Genomic DNA, 16,853 nt, shown 5'->3' on the forward strand with positions numbered 1-16,853 from the left:
CAGAAATGAGAAAGCTACAGCATATTTGGTGGAGGCAGTATTCATCGATCACAGCAAACTGTGGGCGGCTAATACTGAACCACGATCGAATCGCCTTGGAAAAAAGCTTCGTCGAGCGGTTACGTTTGAACAACGATTTCTCGTTTTGTAGATAACATATAAACGTGAAAGTTGGTAGGTTAATAAGGCAAGACATACTCTTTTAATTTGTGTTAATTTGGTATTTTTATTGTAAAAATTGAATTGCTGAGAATTGGTACAAAATAGTAAAGTTTAAGTTATCGCTACATAAATATAATGCCTACTTTAGATTGGCATTTAATCCATTCGAGTAGATGAAGCATAATGCCATCCAACGATAGTAAAATTGTTAAAATCCGAGCAGAAATGAGAAAGCTACAGCATATTTGGTGGAGGCAGTATTCATCGATCACAGCAAACTGTGGGCGGCTAATAGCCTACTGAACCACGATCGAATCGCCTTGGAAAAAAGCTTCGTCGAGCGGTTACGTTTGAACAACGATTTCTCGTTTTGTAGATAACATATAAACGTGAAAGTTGGTAGGTTAATAAAATTGAATTGCTGAGAATTGGTACAAAATAGTAAAGTTTAAGTTAGCGCTACATAAATATAATGCCTACTTTAGATTGGCAATTAATCCATTCGAGTAGATGAAGCATAATGCCATCCAACAATAGTAAAATTGTTAGAATCCGAGCAGAAATGAGAAAGCTACAGCATATTTGGTGGAGGCAGTATTCATCGATCACAGCAAACTGTGGGCGGCTAATACTGAACCACGATCGAATCGCCTTGGAAAAAAGCTTGTTTTGTAGAAACGTGAAAGTTGGTAGGTTAATAAAGCAAGAATTGGTACAAAATAGTACAGTTTAAGTTTAAAATCAATAGGCATTCCGCTTTTACTTCTATTCCGCGTTTTTACACCCTTCCTAAAAGTAGTTGCGTTTTTTTGCTTGACGTCACACTTTTCGTGACGTCACTGACCAAGGCGGCCGATCCTTAACCAGCACCGAATCTTGTGTCTTGTCAAATAGCCGGGTGCATAGAATGCATCCATCCACATAGCCTATACCTTTTATTTTTGCACAGCCTGCAAACACGCTGGGGATACTCCCTTTTTCCTATAGGAGGTAAGGTGGTTATGTACGGTAGTGAGTTTTGAAACAACCTCAAAGTCGATTTGGAGGATTAAAGGTTGGCCTTGATGGTAATATTATCCTCTTCATCACTGGATAAGTTCTCATGTAGGGGGCGCAAACTCATTCTACAAACTTTGTGGTTTGATAAACTCATAAGAATAACTTTATCTGGAATATTTTTTCCATGTCCCGAGTTTTCCATAACGATCTTGATATGGTCGTGTCAGGAATATTGATATCTACCGTACCGGATTGGAAACAGACGGGAACGGGATTGAAAACTAATTAATTAACCCCATCCAACTCTGTGGAACTGAAACCAGTAGGGTTGCCAGAGGTTAATTTAAAAAACAGCCCAACCTTATGCAGAAAGCAGCCCACATTTTTGGGGTTCTAAAATGGGACCCAAAATGGAGCCCAAGCAAAGAGATGGGCATTACACAAAATTCTTCCAGAGCGCTTGATCATCAGTCCTAAATTATAAGTGCTTTTCAAGTTCTTCACATCCTTCAGACAGATTGGCAACCATGCATTCACTCAACTCTTTGTTAAAACAGAGTAGCCCAATCAGGCGTGAAAGCGTCCAATCTGGCAACCTTAGAAACCAGTGTTGTACCTGGCTCTGGTTGTACCGTCACCTTCGAGATAACATGTCAATCTCAATCAATCAATGTTTTATTTGTCAGTAACAGGAACATACATAGGTACATGTTTGAAATATGCAATATACACAATGCAAAAGTTACACAAGTTCCCATACCGACAGGGAGACAACGAGACGACCATACGGTCTACTCGTCAATTGCCTTCCTACGGAAATGACGATTTTGCCATGTAAAATAAGCTTACAAGAGAATAAACAAATAAAACGTTGAAACGTTCCCGCGCTTCAACATACGCACAAAAAAAACAACATATACCTATTAAGATAACGTAGGCCTAAACACAAAATTTCAAGAAGCAAGCAGAGAATAATCAAGTTTCCGAAGAAACTGACAAGTTGGTTTTCATAGCATATCACTTATGATGCACTGTAGCTTTGTAAAATTAACGTTTTGATCTCTTTTTTGAAGCAATGAAATGATAATTTTTTTAGCCTACTTGGAACCTCTGACCAGAGCTTTGGTCCCAATACCTGCATGGATTTTTTGCCAAATTCTGTGTTTGATATCTTGTGTTATGCTGATGAATGGATGGAGCATTTGTAAATAAATCACAATACGTAGACGGATATTGATTCATATGAACTTTGTACATATGTTTTTTTATTTCAATGTTATGTATGTCTTTTAGTTTCAAGATGTTCATTTTGAAAAATAAAAAATTAGTGTGAGCATAGTTCTGCTGAGTTCTGCCATGATGAGTTCTGCCATGGCATCGAAACAGTGACAGACTTCTGTTATCTGGGTGATCGGATAAATGGAAGTGGTGGATATGAAGCAGCGGTGACAACAAGGGCAAGATTGGGCTGGGCAAAGTTCAGGGAATGTGGGGAAATGTTGTATGGCAGAAAATTTTCACTAAGGATGAAAGGAAAAGTATATCGGAGCTGTGTGCAGCCTGCAATGCTATATGGTAGCGAGACATGGGTATTGAGAGAGAGTGAACTGGCAATCCTGAGAAGAACGGAAATTAGGTCAATGGTGAGAGCAATGTGTGGGGTGAAAACGAGAAGGGAAAAAAGGACTGAAGAATTGTTGGATATGCTAGAGATGAGAGAGACCATAGACCAACTGGCAAGGGAAAATGGAGTAAGATGGTATGGACATTAGTCTGAGCGTAAAATGCGAAAATATAGGGCCGCCTGGAATAAATTGCGACCTTAACAAATTTGGTATCGTTGGAAAGCTTAATTCCTCTAGTTTAGGATTATCACTCTCCTCCAACCAGGGACCCTTGGCAAAAAAAGTTGTGGCCGTTTTTTAAGCAACACCTTGCGCCGCTAGTGGCGCAGCTAATCTAGCTATGTTTTCAGAAGAAACAGCAAGCCGTGTAAAATTCTGGCAGTCGAAGTTGCTCCGGTGACCACTGACCAGCTTATTAGCCATGTAGTGGTATCCATCTTGAACTCTGAGCGTTGCACAAAAAGAAAAAACAAATAGCCATGAGGTTTGTAAGTAACTAGGCAGTACTGAGTAGGTTTGGGACAGCAAAGATTCTTGATCTACCACTCTGCACTGGCTGCAGTACTAGCCTAAATATCACAGAACTGAGTACCGTACCAGGCAAGCCTAACGTAGTTTAATTTGTTTTGGGAACTGTTTGCAAGAACATCATTATCGGTACCGTAAGTTATGTCAGGTTATTCATTTAATTTGGTTTGCAACAGAAGTCAAAACGTTGGATAGGGTTCCGGGCAGCAGGCGATACACATTACACAGGTGCACTAGGCCTATAACAGTGTAAGCTACAGTACGGTATGCTGGGCTATGATGAAAGTTAAAGGAAACAGGTCTAAATGTTTTTTACATGCAGCATGTCGTATCATCTCTAGCTTATGTTAAAGTACATGCAGATGGTTGCAACAGCTTCCACTGTTCATCCTGAAACATTGCCACCCACCGAAGCTGCAATTCGTTTTCATTCCTTCAGAGTACATTTGCAGGTGAAATAATAGTGCGTAGCCTAATGGTATTGTAACACAATACCCGTAATCATTTAGTATAAAAGCGTCTTTGCTCTATAGATTATACCCCTTGAAGATATTTTTCAAAAATTGTTTATTGTCGGTAACTTCAAAATATTACAGCAAATTGCGCTATTAAACTGCGGTAAGGAAAAGATGCAAGTTATAGCAAAACAAGTTGCGTTATAATATGACTAGCATAAACGTGTGGTGTAGGCTACTACAAATCAAAAATTTTATGGCAGCAAGACTTGATTTATCTAAGTTGATATAAAACTGTTGCTTCAGGTATGTCAGTGAAAGCATCTTGACACTGAAATCTTAGATCTCGCACAATGGGGATGGAAAGCTGACGCAGCAGGTGCAGTTATGCCAATAAAGGCCAATTTAGATCCGGCACCAGAATGGCTATTGAACGTTGTACGATGCAAATGCAAAAAAGGAACAAAAAATCAATGTGGTACAATGTCTTGCAGCTGCAGAAAACATGGCTTAAAGTGCGTACAGCATGTGGAGAGTGTCGTGGGGAAACTTGTTGCAATCTCAGATGTGTACAAGAAGACTGCCCTGAGGATTGCGACGGTTTGATCATGTTTCAATAAATTATCTGTTCTGCCAACAAATTAAAATCAAAATTTTACAAGTGCTCCAGTGATATTAAAAACGTTCTATTCCGTTCATATTGTACTCCAATGTATGCATGTCATCTGTGGGAAAATTATCATCAACGTAACATTAATCGCCTGCGTGTTGCCTTCAATAATGCATTTAGAATTATACACAATTTGCCTAAACATTATAGCGTACGTGAACATCAAGTCTTGTGCAACATTATAACATTTCATGCATTACTTCGGAAATATGTTTTTTCTTTTGTTGGAAGATGCGAAGTATCCGAGTGGTTAGCGCGTTGGGCTCGCATTCGAGAGCCTGCATGTTCGACTCCAGCCACCCGCACTTGCCATTGTTTCTCTGGGCAAGAAACTTTACGATCATTGCCTCTACCCAGTGATCGATTTCGAGTAATGGGTAGTACCAAATTTAAGTCATAAGTAGAGTAGACAACCGGAAACAAACATTGCCGTCGGCTGCAGCGTGGGTCAGGTGTATGTCGGAAGGCGTACACCGATGCATAGCGCTCAAGTCCGCTTTCCCGCAATGCAGGATAAAGATAAACAAACAAACTCTACTGTTGCCTCCCTGATGAGGTCCGATTGCCATCGTATATCAAATTATCGTCTTCATTATAATAATTCTATGTATGCTGATATCTAGTTTTGATGGCTGCCATGTCATCTGATTGTTTTTATCGTTCTGAATACTTTCAGTTCTTCTAACTTGCAACACTACCGTACCATTGTCTGTAAACTTGTAACATTAGATAGCCTATTTAGTGAGATTTTGTGCATTTGCAGTTTGTGTATTATTTCGTTGTTGTTGTTCGTTATTTGTGCATTTGCAGTTTGTGTATTATTTCTTTGTTTTGTATATTGACAGCTTTGTCTGATGCAAATAAATAATATTTTTTGTGTAGCCTATTGCCCAAATTTGAGCTACCGGAAAGATTCCACTGGATAGTTGAGCTGTACTCCTCAGACATGGCATATCCACTAGCAGTGTGAGTCGAATTTTCACCGTCGACAAGAACAATAGTTACACGCCTTGGGCACTGGCAGCAGTGACCGAGTGGTTAGCGCGTTGGGCTCGCAGTCGAGAGCCTGCATGTTCGACTCCAGCCACCCGCACTTGCTGTTGTTTCTCTGGGCAAGAAACTTTACCATAATTGCCTCTACCCAGTGATCGATTTCGAGTAAGGGAACGTTCAAATATTACGTAACGCTTTTTTTCCGAATTTTTGACCCCCCCCCCCTCCCCCATGTAACGTCAACGTAACGCTTTTTTCAATCCCCCCCCTCCCCCATGCAACGCTTTTTCACTACGAATTCAGCACAAAAAACTACCATTCCGTACTCGAAAGCGTTACGTAACGTTTTGCTTGAACCCCCTCCCCCCCGATGTGACGCTAACGTAACGCTTTGCATAACCCCCCCCCCCCTCCCCCTCGAAGGCGTTACGTAATATTTGAACGTTCCCTAATGGGCAGTACCAAATTTAAGTCATAAGTAGAGTAGACAACCGGAAACAGACCTTGCAGTCGGCTGCAGCGTGGGTCAGGTGTACGTCGAAAGGCGTACACCGATGCATAGCGCTCAAGTCCGCTTTCCCGCAATGCAGGATAAAGATAATAAAACAAAAACACTCCACGACATAATTATTGAAGTAAAGTTTTAAAAATTTTCGCATTTTTTGAATAATGCCCGTAATATACTCTAGCCACTTGTAGCGTTTAGTTTCGTCATTAAACCGGACCTGGGGTCAAAATGCCCCCTTGAATCATTATATGAAGCTCCGTTATGTCTAAAAACGATTTTTTAGAACAAATGTATTGGATCTGCAATTATCAATGGGCTGAGAGTAATAGGTAAGCAATTTTAATTTGATGACGTCAGAGTGACGTCATTTAAATATAAATAATATTTTATCATATGTGAGTTGTCTCTTTCTTATACACATAGGGAAAAAAGTTAAAAATGAGCCTAAAAACTTGTGCAAAAGGAAAAATACAGTTTCGCCACTAGCGGCGCAAAGTGTTGCTTCAAAAACGGCCATAACTTTTTTTGCCAAGGGTCTCTGATTGGAGGAGAGTGAAAATCTTAATCTAGAGGAGTTAAGCTTTCCAACGATACCTAGTTTGTTAAGGTCGCAATTTATTCCAGGTCAAAACGTTTTACGCTTAGACTACATGTGATAAGGAGGGAGGAAGGAAATTTTCTTAGAAAGGCACTAGATCTAAAGGTGGATGGGAAGAGGAAACGCGGTCGTCCAAGAAGAACGTGGAAACAACAAGTGAAGGATGAGTTTAAAAAAGTCGGACTGAAGGAGGAAGATGCAAGGGACAGGGTGAAATGGAGAAAAGGGGATTAAGACAATTGCTGCGCGGAAACAATCGGCCACCCCCACTAGTGGGGAACAAACCGACGATGGATTATGATGATAGTAATTTTGTTTCGTAATTATTCTTACAACCTTTTTTGTAATTTTATTAATGGATCCAGTGCACTGTCACAGGCCTTTCCCCAACTTGATATACAATATTGCAAATGACAGTAAATCAAAGCGTAATAGGCTAGTAGCCTACACATCTTTTAAAGTGTCTGTGTTGACATAATTTCTGAGTTTTAGCAACGCCCATGAACCTTTTGCTACTTTTCCACAAATTTTATCTATGTGATATTTCCATGTTAATTTGTTATCTATGTAAACGCCAAGGTATTTTATTTGATCTTTTTGTTGAATGCTTGTGTTACCGGTACCAATGTTAATGTTAAAATTTTTTAGGTGTTTTTTATTTGTTATTAGCATGTAGGATTCAGTTTTTCAGAAATTTAACGATAATCTATTAAGCTTTAACCAGTTGTAAACTTTTTGCATTTCGGCATTCACATTGTTCTGCAAATTTATTTCACATTTGTCGCTCATCGTAAGAGTGGTATCGTCTGCAAACAGTTTAACATTAATGTTCGTTGAATTTGGTAAGTCATTTATATAAAGTAAGAAAAGAAGGGGTCCCAATGTCAATCCTTGGAGCACACCGCAGGTAACCTGTCTTGAGTTTGAAGAGATTCCATTGACGACCGTGTGCTGTAGACGATTGCTGATAGCCTATAGCTTTTTAACGATTGTAATGAAGGCCCCGAAAACCGTATGTTTGCAGTTTTTGTATGAGAATAGTGTGATCAACTGTGTCGAAGGCTTTAGCTAAATCAAGAAATACAGAGCAAGTTGTATTTTTATTATCTAGGTTAGTTAAGGTGTTATCACAAACGTTTGACACAGCTAACGAAGTGGAATATTGTGGTCTAAATCCATACTGATGTGGTGTAATCAGGTCTTTTTTGTTAGATAATTGTACATTTGTTCATACCGGCATTTTTCGAATATTTTGGTGAAAGGGGACAATAGTGATATGGGCCTATAGTTGGAACAATTTTTCCTGGAGCCACTTTTGAAGATTGGGGTAACTTGAGCGACCTTTAGTAGCCTACATCAGGATACACCTTTATCGATACACTCATTGAATAAGCTGGTGAGGAAAGGGGCGATTATTGGTGAGGATAGTTTGACAAATTTTATAGGTATTCTTTGTTTGTTTGTTTTTCATATCTTTATCCTGCATTGCGGAAAAGCGGACTTGAGCGCTATGCATTGGTGTACGCCTTCCGCCAAACACCTGACCCACGCTGCAGCCGCCGGCAATGTCTGTTTCCAGTTGTCTACTCTACTTATGACTTAAATTTGGTACTACCCATTACTCGAAATCGATCACTGGGTAGAGGCAATTATCGTAAAGTTTCTTGCCCAGAGAAACAACAGCAAGTGCGGGTGGCTGGAGTCGAACATGCAGGCTCTCGACTGCGAGCCCAACGCACTAACCACTCGGTTTCAATTCCATCATGTCCTGTAGGCTACTTTTAGAGATAGAAAGATTATTAAGATGCTTTAATACTTCTTCTCGATTGACAGGTTTAAAGAAAAAGGAGAATGGGACACTTTGCAGTTTCAGTAATGAGGCAGGAGATGGTAGAGGGATTTTAGATGCCATGGAAGGACCAATTTCTGTGAAATAATCATTAAAACAGTTACTTATTTGTTCAGGGTCAGATATTTTTTCATTGTCAGTGCTAATTATTTCTTCTAGTATGTGAGCTGTGTGCTTATGTTTGTAGCCTACTTGATGATGTCATTTAGCCAATGGTTTTCCATATTTTTCCAGTGTTGTGCTTGCTTTGCGTAATAAGAAAACTGTAGGCCTAATGCATTTTTTTGCTTGCTCTTTGGTATGAGTAAGTAGCCTACATTTCTGTACTTTTTGTATGTTGCTTGTGCAGAAGTGTTTGTTGGGTCTTTTATTTTTAAGTGATATACCGTAGTCTGTTTTTAGTTTTGATGGAGTTCAAAATTCCTTTTGTTAGCCATGGTTTGGTCTTGAGTTTTCTTTCTCTTCGAGACAACAATCGTAAAGGTGCATGCTTATTTAAAGTGTCATATTAAACGTGTCGAGGAAATGATTAAATTTGCAATGAACTGAATCAATCCTTTCTGTGTAATGGTTGTCAAGCTATTCTCAAGATCACAAACGAATTCATCAGCAAAAGTTTTTCATATTCCTTACTTTTTGTGTAGGCCTATATTTTTCTTGTTTGGGTTTTATAGAGTTTATCGCAACTACAATCGAAATCTCTAATCTAATGTCTAGCTTACTCTCTATAATAACATGTTATCTCCAAGGTGACGGTTGTACGCGTGAGTCACGTCAATGAAATAAACTGACGGCGTCAGCGTTAGCGCGAATTACCTAAAAACTTTACAGCGTGAAGTACTGCGTCAGCTCTTAATAAAGAAACTGACGGCGACAGCGCTATTTTTGCCAGGGTCTCACAAAACAAAAGTACGTAGCCTATTTCGCCTTACCAAGTTTAGGCTATAGCTATAAATAAAACGCAGGTATTATGTTTTGAGACTGTATTGTAATTAGCTGCTTAATTAGCCTATTAGGTATTTCCTTGCAGAAACACGCAAGCATTTTAAAATGTTTGACAATCTGCTGCGTTTGGGATGCATAATGTCCTTTCCAAGTGAAAACATGCGTTCCACAGCAGCGCTGGATGGTATTGGTGTGTTGTAGCCTATTTCAAAAACAAGTCTTGAAAACGTTTACTTGGAAAGGTATCATTGTTCCAAGCGTTCTCTGTTGGTTTAGCCAGTGATGTACACGCATACAAAAAATATTGACGCCGTCAGCGTAAACGCAAACGTTCGAAAACCCATACGCCGTTTGCGTCAACGTAACTTGTAAAAAAAGGTTGGCAGCGCCAGCGTCAGCGCATACACTAGCGTAAACTCATTTTGTTTGCTAGGTGCCAAACATTCACACGGTATAAACCACTCGAAACAAACAAGTTTTATTTTGGATTTCCACGAAGAAACACAAGCATCTAAAAGTGTTCATCTAACATTTTGCCTCGTTTTGGTTTCAATATAGCCTACCATTGAAAACACTTTTTCAACTAATTCAAAATTTAGAAAGTTTGATAAAAAAAAATGCAAACAACAGCTAAGACATTAAAAAGTAGGCTATGCGTTGACGCTATGCGCTAAAAAAACGCGAACATTTTACGGCGTAGCCTCAAGCGACAACCATCGAAAAAAATGTGGCCGCAAGCGTTAGCGTAAACAAAAAGTCTACGCCGCAAGTTTACAGCGTAGAATTTGCGGCGTATACGTACACCTCTGGGTTTAGCATATATAAATCTTTTAACGAAGTCAAAGTCCACTGCACCAACATCGCTCTTTTCAGAGGCATGAGCTTTTGAAATAAAGTATCTTTAACCTCTGCGATGACATTCATTCATTTTTCGCTTTGTTTCTCTGATCCGTCATACTCGGTAGCCTACTGCTCACGATATGAGTGACTGCTCACCATTTGGCGAACTTCTTCCACTTGTATTCCAGGGAGCCATTCCAACAACGCAAAAGTAGGTATAATTTGGATAAGCCCCACTGGCCAGAATACATTGTGAAACGAGATTTTCCATGAAAACCAAAAATGACGCATAGCGCGTAACGCTTAAAATCTGCAAAATAATTGACGGCGCTGTCAATTCCGTCAGCTAAAAAATAAACTGACGGCGCTAGCCTCAGCGTCAACAAAAAATTGACGCCGTAAATTGACGGCGTCAACGTACAACACTGACTGAAGCCAGCTTATAGCCTACACTATAATAGGGTCACTGTGGTTAGTGCGGCGCTGTGATAAGGGTTCACATAAATTGACCTTGAAAGACAGAAAGTAGAAAACGGACAAAGAAAGTGTAACAATCAATTTACTTGCTGTAAACTGAAGGTTCTGCGCTTGCCTTGTTTGCTTATTTATTTATTTTTTGTAGTAGGCTAGGCCTATTGCGTATTCCATTTATGCGATCGTGTCGTGTTTTGTTTAACCTACCGTAGGCTAGGCCTACTGCTAAAAAATTTCTAGAATGACTGATGGTTTTACTTGATTTCGTTCTGGGTTGATATGAATAGGCTACAATTTATTGTATTGATACAACGGTTGTATTGATAGGCTATATACAGTTTACTGTGTATTGATAGGCTACAACAGAACATTTCACTGATTTGGGACAAGTTGCCAACCTCCTCGTTGTGAGTCCAGGTCCAGGCAATTCAAGTATTTGAAGCGAATGCCAACAACCAGAGACCGCAACTCACAGCAGGACACGCGGGGCGGTGAAAAGGTCAATAGCGTACGCAAGAAAGGGTTTTGACGGTTAAAACCTTTCCCATTAAGCTTGATATTTGACATTTTTGTATTGTTTTATGGCTATATGCGTCATCTTCTATTTTTCTTAATTTTTTTTGCTATTCAAGTTTAGTAAACACGTAGTGTCAGTGGCGTACGCAGGGGAGGGGGGCCATTGGGCCATGCCCCCCCCCCCCCCCCCTTAAAAATGGTTTAGTAGTTAACGACGTAGATTAAGGCATTTAATATGTTTTGCATTGCTCTGTCAAAGCAATCACTGTAACAATGTTGTTTTATAGACTAAGCCAATACGAAATACATGGCCCAATCCACCTACCCCACCCCAGGTAGGCTATGCCAATGTAGAATAGTGTTCTGTAAGCCTATTATAGTGATTAGTGAGAGAGAAATGGATAAAGTCTAAACTAAAACCATACTGGGATATCATGAAGACGTCTGGGATATCAATGGTCAGTGGCGTAGCCAAGGGGGAGGGTTACAACCCCACTTTGGCACGCGTGTGACGTCACGATATTGAGAATGATGCTTTCAGTCTCTTTATGCTTGGGAATGATGCTTTCAGTCTAAAAAAAACTTGCCTAATTTTAAACAAAACTGCATTAAAAGAGCGAGTTTTGCCAATACCAAACATCTCAGCCAGGAATTAACAACAAGAAAACATAGAGACTTAGCTTTATTTCCAAAAAATGCCGAAGAAAACATGATCTTATCCTTTTGCTATGCCACCTGACAGCACCATTTTACAGGAATATTCATACCCACATTTTTGTTGAAAATGCTCTCAGAATGCACCAAATTCAAAGTAATTTTTCAAAATTTTCTAGGGGAGGCCCCCCAGACCCCCCGCCGCTGGGTGTCGTCTTAAGCGAAGACGCCGTCGGGCTTTGCCCGCCGGTCGTCAAAGCCCCCCTTTCAAAATTCCTGGCTACTCTACTCTCAATGCCCCCCCCCTCCTTGAGAAAATCCTGCGTACGCCACTGCGTAGTGTTATGATGAAGCAATTAGGCTATAGCCAAGAAATTATCTGTGACGAAACAAAAAAGTGAAACATTGAGTTGGTAGCTGGTATCCAAATTTCCAAAATTTTCGCTTGCTTTGTTCATAAGTTTAGTAGAGCTGCAAGCAAAAACTGTGGGCTATTAATTATGGAGTCAGGCTCACCTCCAGCTCGAATAACCGGTCTGTTATTGCTGGTAACTAGCCTATTTTTTATTAGGCAACAGTTTCCACCATTTGATGGAATATCTCCTAGCAAAAGCAACTTTAATTTTACGATGAAACGTTTTTAAAATGAATTTTTGTTTCATTTTGACGGAATATTCTTTTATCTTACAATTTCGAGATCTCAGCAATTTAGTTTCGTTATGCGTTGAAAAAAAAATGAAATGTCAGCATGATAACCATAGCCTACCATATCAGATAGAAAACGTCATGAAAAAAATGCATGAAATTGCGTAAAAAGTGTTTATTTTAAGATAAACTGACTACTGTCACTCGATCAGGAGTGTTTCAAACATGACACAATCAATTTCAAAATTTTGTTTTGTTTGGTAAATAAAAAATAATTAATCACAGTTACCAACAAATTACGTAACAAATTACAAAATTAACTAAAACGTAGGCTACCATACGCTAACAATGTTCGTCAAGCTTTCTCGATCATTTTGCAGCCCTAATGATCAACACATCTACGTTTTGTGGGCTGTCATAAGCCCACTTTCGTTTCTGCCGTGAACTAAATGTTGGATACGTTTAGAACGGTCTCATGAATTTTTTTTTCAAATCTTTCTCCCCATGAAAAATTTTTGCGTACTCCACTGGAAAGAATAAACCCTCTGCCCTAGTGTCTAACGAGAGAAACTCATTGTCATGATCCTGAGCAAGTGCACTTTTCAGTGCAGGCAGTTCCACCTGTCGTAAGGGGCGGAGTAACACTGTAGCAGTTAAACGTGGAAGGCTTTACAAAAGTCAAATTCAACATCTTGGAAACCCGTGTCCCAATAGAAGTAGTTAAAGCTCGACCGCCAATTAACCTACAAACACCATGCTGAAGCCCTCCGTGCTAAGCTATCAGCACGCAACAACTTGCTGAGATGCTTAGCTGGAACATTATGGAGTGCTAGCACCTCCACACTCTGTATAAGTGCCCTTACACTTGTTTACAGCACCTCCAAACATGCTTCCCCGCTTGGTGCCGTACGGTGCACACTAGCAAAATCGACACTGCCCTCAATACCACCATGAAAATAATCACCGGTTGCCTTTATGTCCAACTCCCACTGACTTTCTGCCGGTAGCCTACTTACTATCAGGCATTGCCCCAGCTAGACTGCGTAGGAAAAATTACGTAGGCCTACATAGTCTGGTTTTACAAGCTCTGTTAAAGAATGACCACTTCCTCAACCAGATTACTTTAAACTCGCATTTCCAAAGGCCCCAGCGCTTGAAATCTCGGTGCCCTTTTTCCGCCATGTTGCAGCTATCTGCAACTCCAACTTCCAAATTTCCGTAGTTTGGAACAGTGAATAGAAAGAAGTCTCAAGATCAATTGAATTCACGTTTCTTCCCATTATACTAATACACCAACTAGAGCAGAACTACCTCGGAAGGAATGGGTAAAGCTCAATCGCTCGCAAACTGGGGTGGGCCGTTTGCCCGTTTCATTAGTTGCATGTTTCATTGGGGCCTCGTCGACTCAGGCCCGGATTTAGGGGGGGCAGAGGGTGCAGGTACCCCGGGCCCCCGACTTTTAAAGGGCCCTCCTACGTGAAAACTTTCAGCCTTTGAAGTTTTTGCAAAATGCTGTGCAGTGCTGGATTAATGCTAGCCTACTGTAGACGTAGAGGTAGTTTTTCGCGCCGTAGGCTTGAAAAAAAATTTTGCACGGGGCCCCCCGATCTAAAAGTGCCCCGGGGCCCCCCATCAGCTAAATCCGGACCTGCGTCGACTCACCATCTTGTGCATGTGGCTCAGATTTTTAAACTGCATATCACATTATTTAGAAATGTCCTGATTGTCCTGTAGCCTACAGCAGTGTTGTACGTTGACGGCGTCAACTTTTTGTTGACGCTGAGGCTAGCGCCGTCAATTTATTTTTCAGTTGACGGAAGTGATAGCGCCGTCAACTATTTTGCCGATTTTAAGCGTCAAGCGCTAAGCGTCAATTTTTGTTTTCATGGAAAATCTCGTTTCACAATGTATTCTTGCCAGCGCGACTCATTCGAATTACCAGTTTTTGCGTTGGTTGGAATGGCTCCCTGGAATACATGCGGAAGAAGTTCGCCAAATGGTGATCACCCATGTATTGAGAACGAGGGATCAGAGACTGAAAGCGAAAAATTCATGAATGGCATCGCGGACGTTGAATATACTTTATTTCTAGAGCTCTATGCCCCTGAAAAGAGCGATGTTGGTGCAGTGGACCTCGTTAAATGATTTATACATGCTAAACTATCACAGCACGCTTGGAACAGTGATACCTTTTCGACTAAACGTTTTCAACTTGTTTTTGAAATACAACACACCAATACCAACCAGCGCTGCTGTGGAACGCATGTTTTCACTTGGAAAGGACAATATGCGCAGGGGCGCCGGAAGCGGGGAGAGGGAGTAGGGGGAGCGGATGCCCCCCTGCCCTCAAATTTCTGTGGATGGGGAGGGAAGAGGGGGCAATGGTGCCCTTTTAAGGTCATGTAAGCTACTGCACACTTTGCAATATAACAATTGATGCTATTCGCTTTTAGCCTAATTATAATGTTCTATTTTTGCCTCAAAATAATATTCACGACACAAAATTCTCCATCACAGTAAGTTATATTACATTATTATAAAATAGCATGGTGCCCTTCCGTGCCATTGTTCTTTGTATAGCGGAAACTTGTATCATTACTCGATAATGAGCTGATAGATGAACATTATCGCTATATCTTATCTTAAAACTTAAAAAAAATTGGCCTTTCAGCAACAAAAGTGCTCTTTTTTCATACTCCTGCCCTTCCAGTCAAAAATCGCTCCGGCGCTCCTGAATATGCGTCTCAAACGCAGCAGATTGTCAGACAAACTTTTCGAAATGCTTGTTTTTCTGCAAGGAAATAACTAATTATATATATAGGCTGAGCAGCTAATTACAATACAGTCTCAAAACATATTACCTGCTCTTTATTTATAGCTATTGTTAGCCTGAACTTGGTTGAAATATTTCCGTTTTATGAGACGCTGGCAAAAAATAGCGCTAAAAATTAGCGCTGACGCTGACGCCGTCAATTTCTTTAAGAGCTTACGCAGTCCTTTACGCCGTAAAGTTTTTAGGCAATTCGCGCTGACGCTGACGCCGTCAAATTATTTCAATGACGCGTACAACACTGGCCTACAGTAGGCTACTAAAGCTACCTACGGGCCCCAGGATAGGTATAGTAGGCTATGTGTAGGCTATCTAACAACGCTCGATAAACTTACAAGGTTTGAAGACGCAAACTGCTAAACAACGACGACTCTTTACATTTATTTTTTGATCCTTTAGCTCAGAGGTTTTCAATCTGTTTTACACCGTGGCCCCCTTTAAAAATTTTGAAAAATCAAAGGCCCCCCTATTTTTTTCAACCTTTTGAAAAAATTAAGAAACGTCATTTTAATTAAAAAACTTGTTTATACAGTAACCGGTAGTTAGAATGATAAAATGATATAAATACAACATTAATTTGGTAATTTGATGGTTGAGCTTATTTTTGCAGTATTTTTATTAAATTTTAATTTACCTCTTTTGTTATATATTGTAGTGTTGGAGTGGATTTAGAGATAATAAATTTAAAAAAATTATCATTTTTTAAAATTTTCCATGGCCCCCTTGAAAAATGCTCATGGCCCACTAGGGAGCCATGGCCCCCAGGTTGGGAACCCCTGCTTTAGCTCGTCGTTGTATATAATTGTGTACGTCAAGTAAGTTTTTATGTGAGTTTAGTCTACATTGTATAGCCTATATGTTGTTATTGTTAAATCGAATTTTATGGACGGTAGGCTACTCATTAGCTTATACAAGCATTATTTTATTTTGTTAATTCTTTTGTGGTCGTAGTAATGTGATGACTTTATTGATGCTTAGAACTGAATAGAGAGCTTTCCTAGTTAGCTCAAAAAGTATAACGCGTAGAAATAGCGCTACTCTTGATCTGAGCAACGGGAGAGCTTACTTTTGATTGACTGGTAGCGAGTAGCAGGAGCGCCGCTCTTTCGGCATGTTGTAGCGCTGATGAGATACTTTTAAAGCACGGTAAGCCTACAATGGATGCCCACCTCTGCGAGTAGCTTACTATAATGTCGAATATTTGTTTCTTGCTGACGGTGTATTAGAAGGTGGGGAAAAACGGACATGTTAACTTTAAGTGCTTTATTTCAGCAAACAAATCAAATAGGATTATGAACCTAATTTTTTTTTATTAGTATAACATTATTGTAGGCTATGTGTTTGTTTTGCCCTAACCGTGCGCCAAAGCGGACATAGTTTGACCGTTTTGCTTCGAACTTTATTTTGTTAGTTAATTGTCAAGATCAAGAGAATTTTTGTAAACTTGTATAAACCGAGAGAATAAATAGCCTATCTATAAATAAAAACAATCAGGTTTGGTTACTGTTAAATTTATCTTAAACAAAGCGTTTGCCACCGTAAAGGAAGCTTCTTGCTCCCCC

The sequence above is a fragment of the Aplidium turbinatum genome, chromosome 2 (genome assembly GCF_918807975.1).
Source record: "Aplidium turbinatum chromosome 2, kaAplTurb1.1, whole genome shotgun sequence".
Taxonomy (NCBI): Eukaryota; Metazoa; Chordata; class Ascidiacea; order Aplousobranchia; family Polyclinidae; genus Aplidium; species Aplidium turbinatum.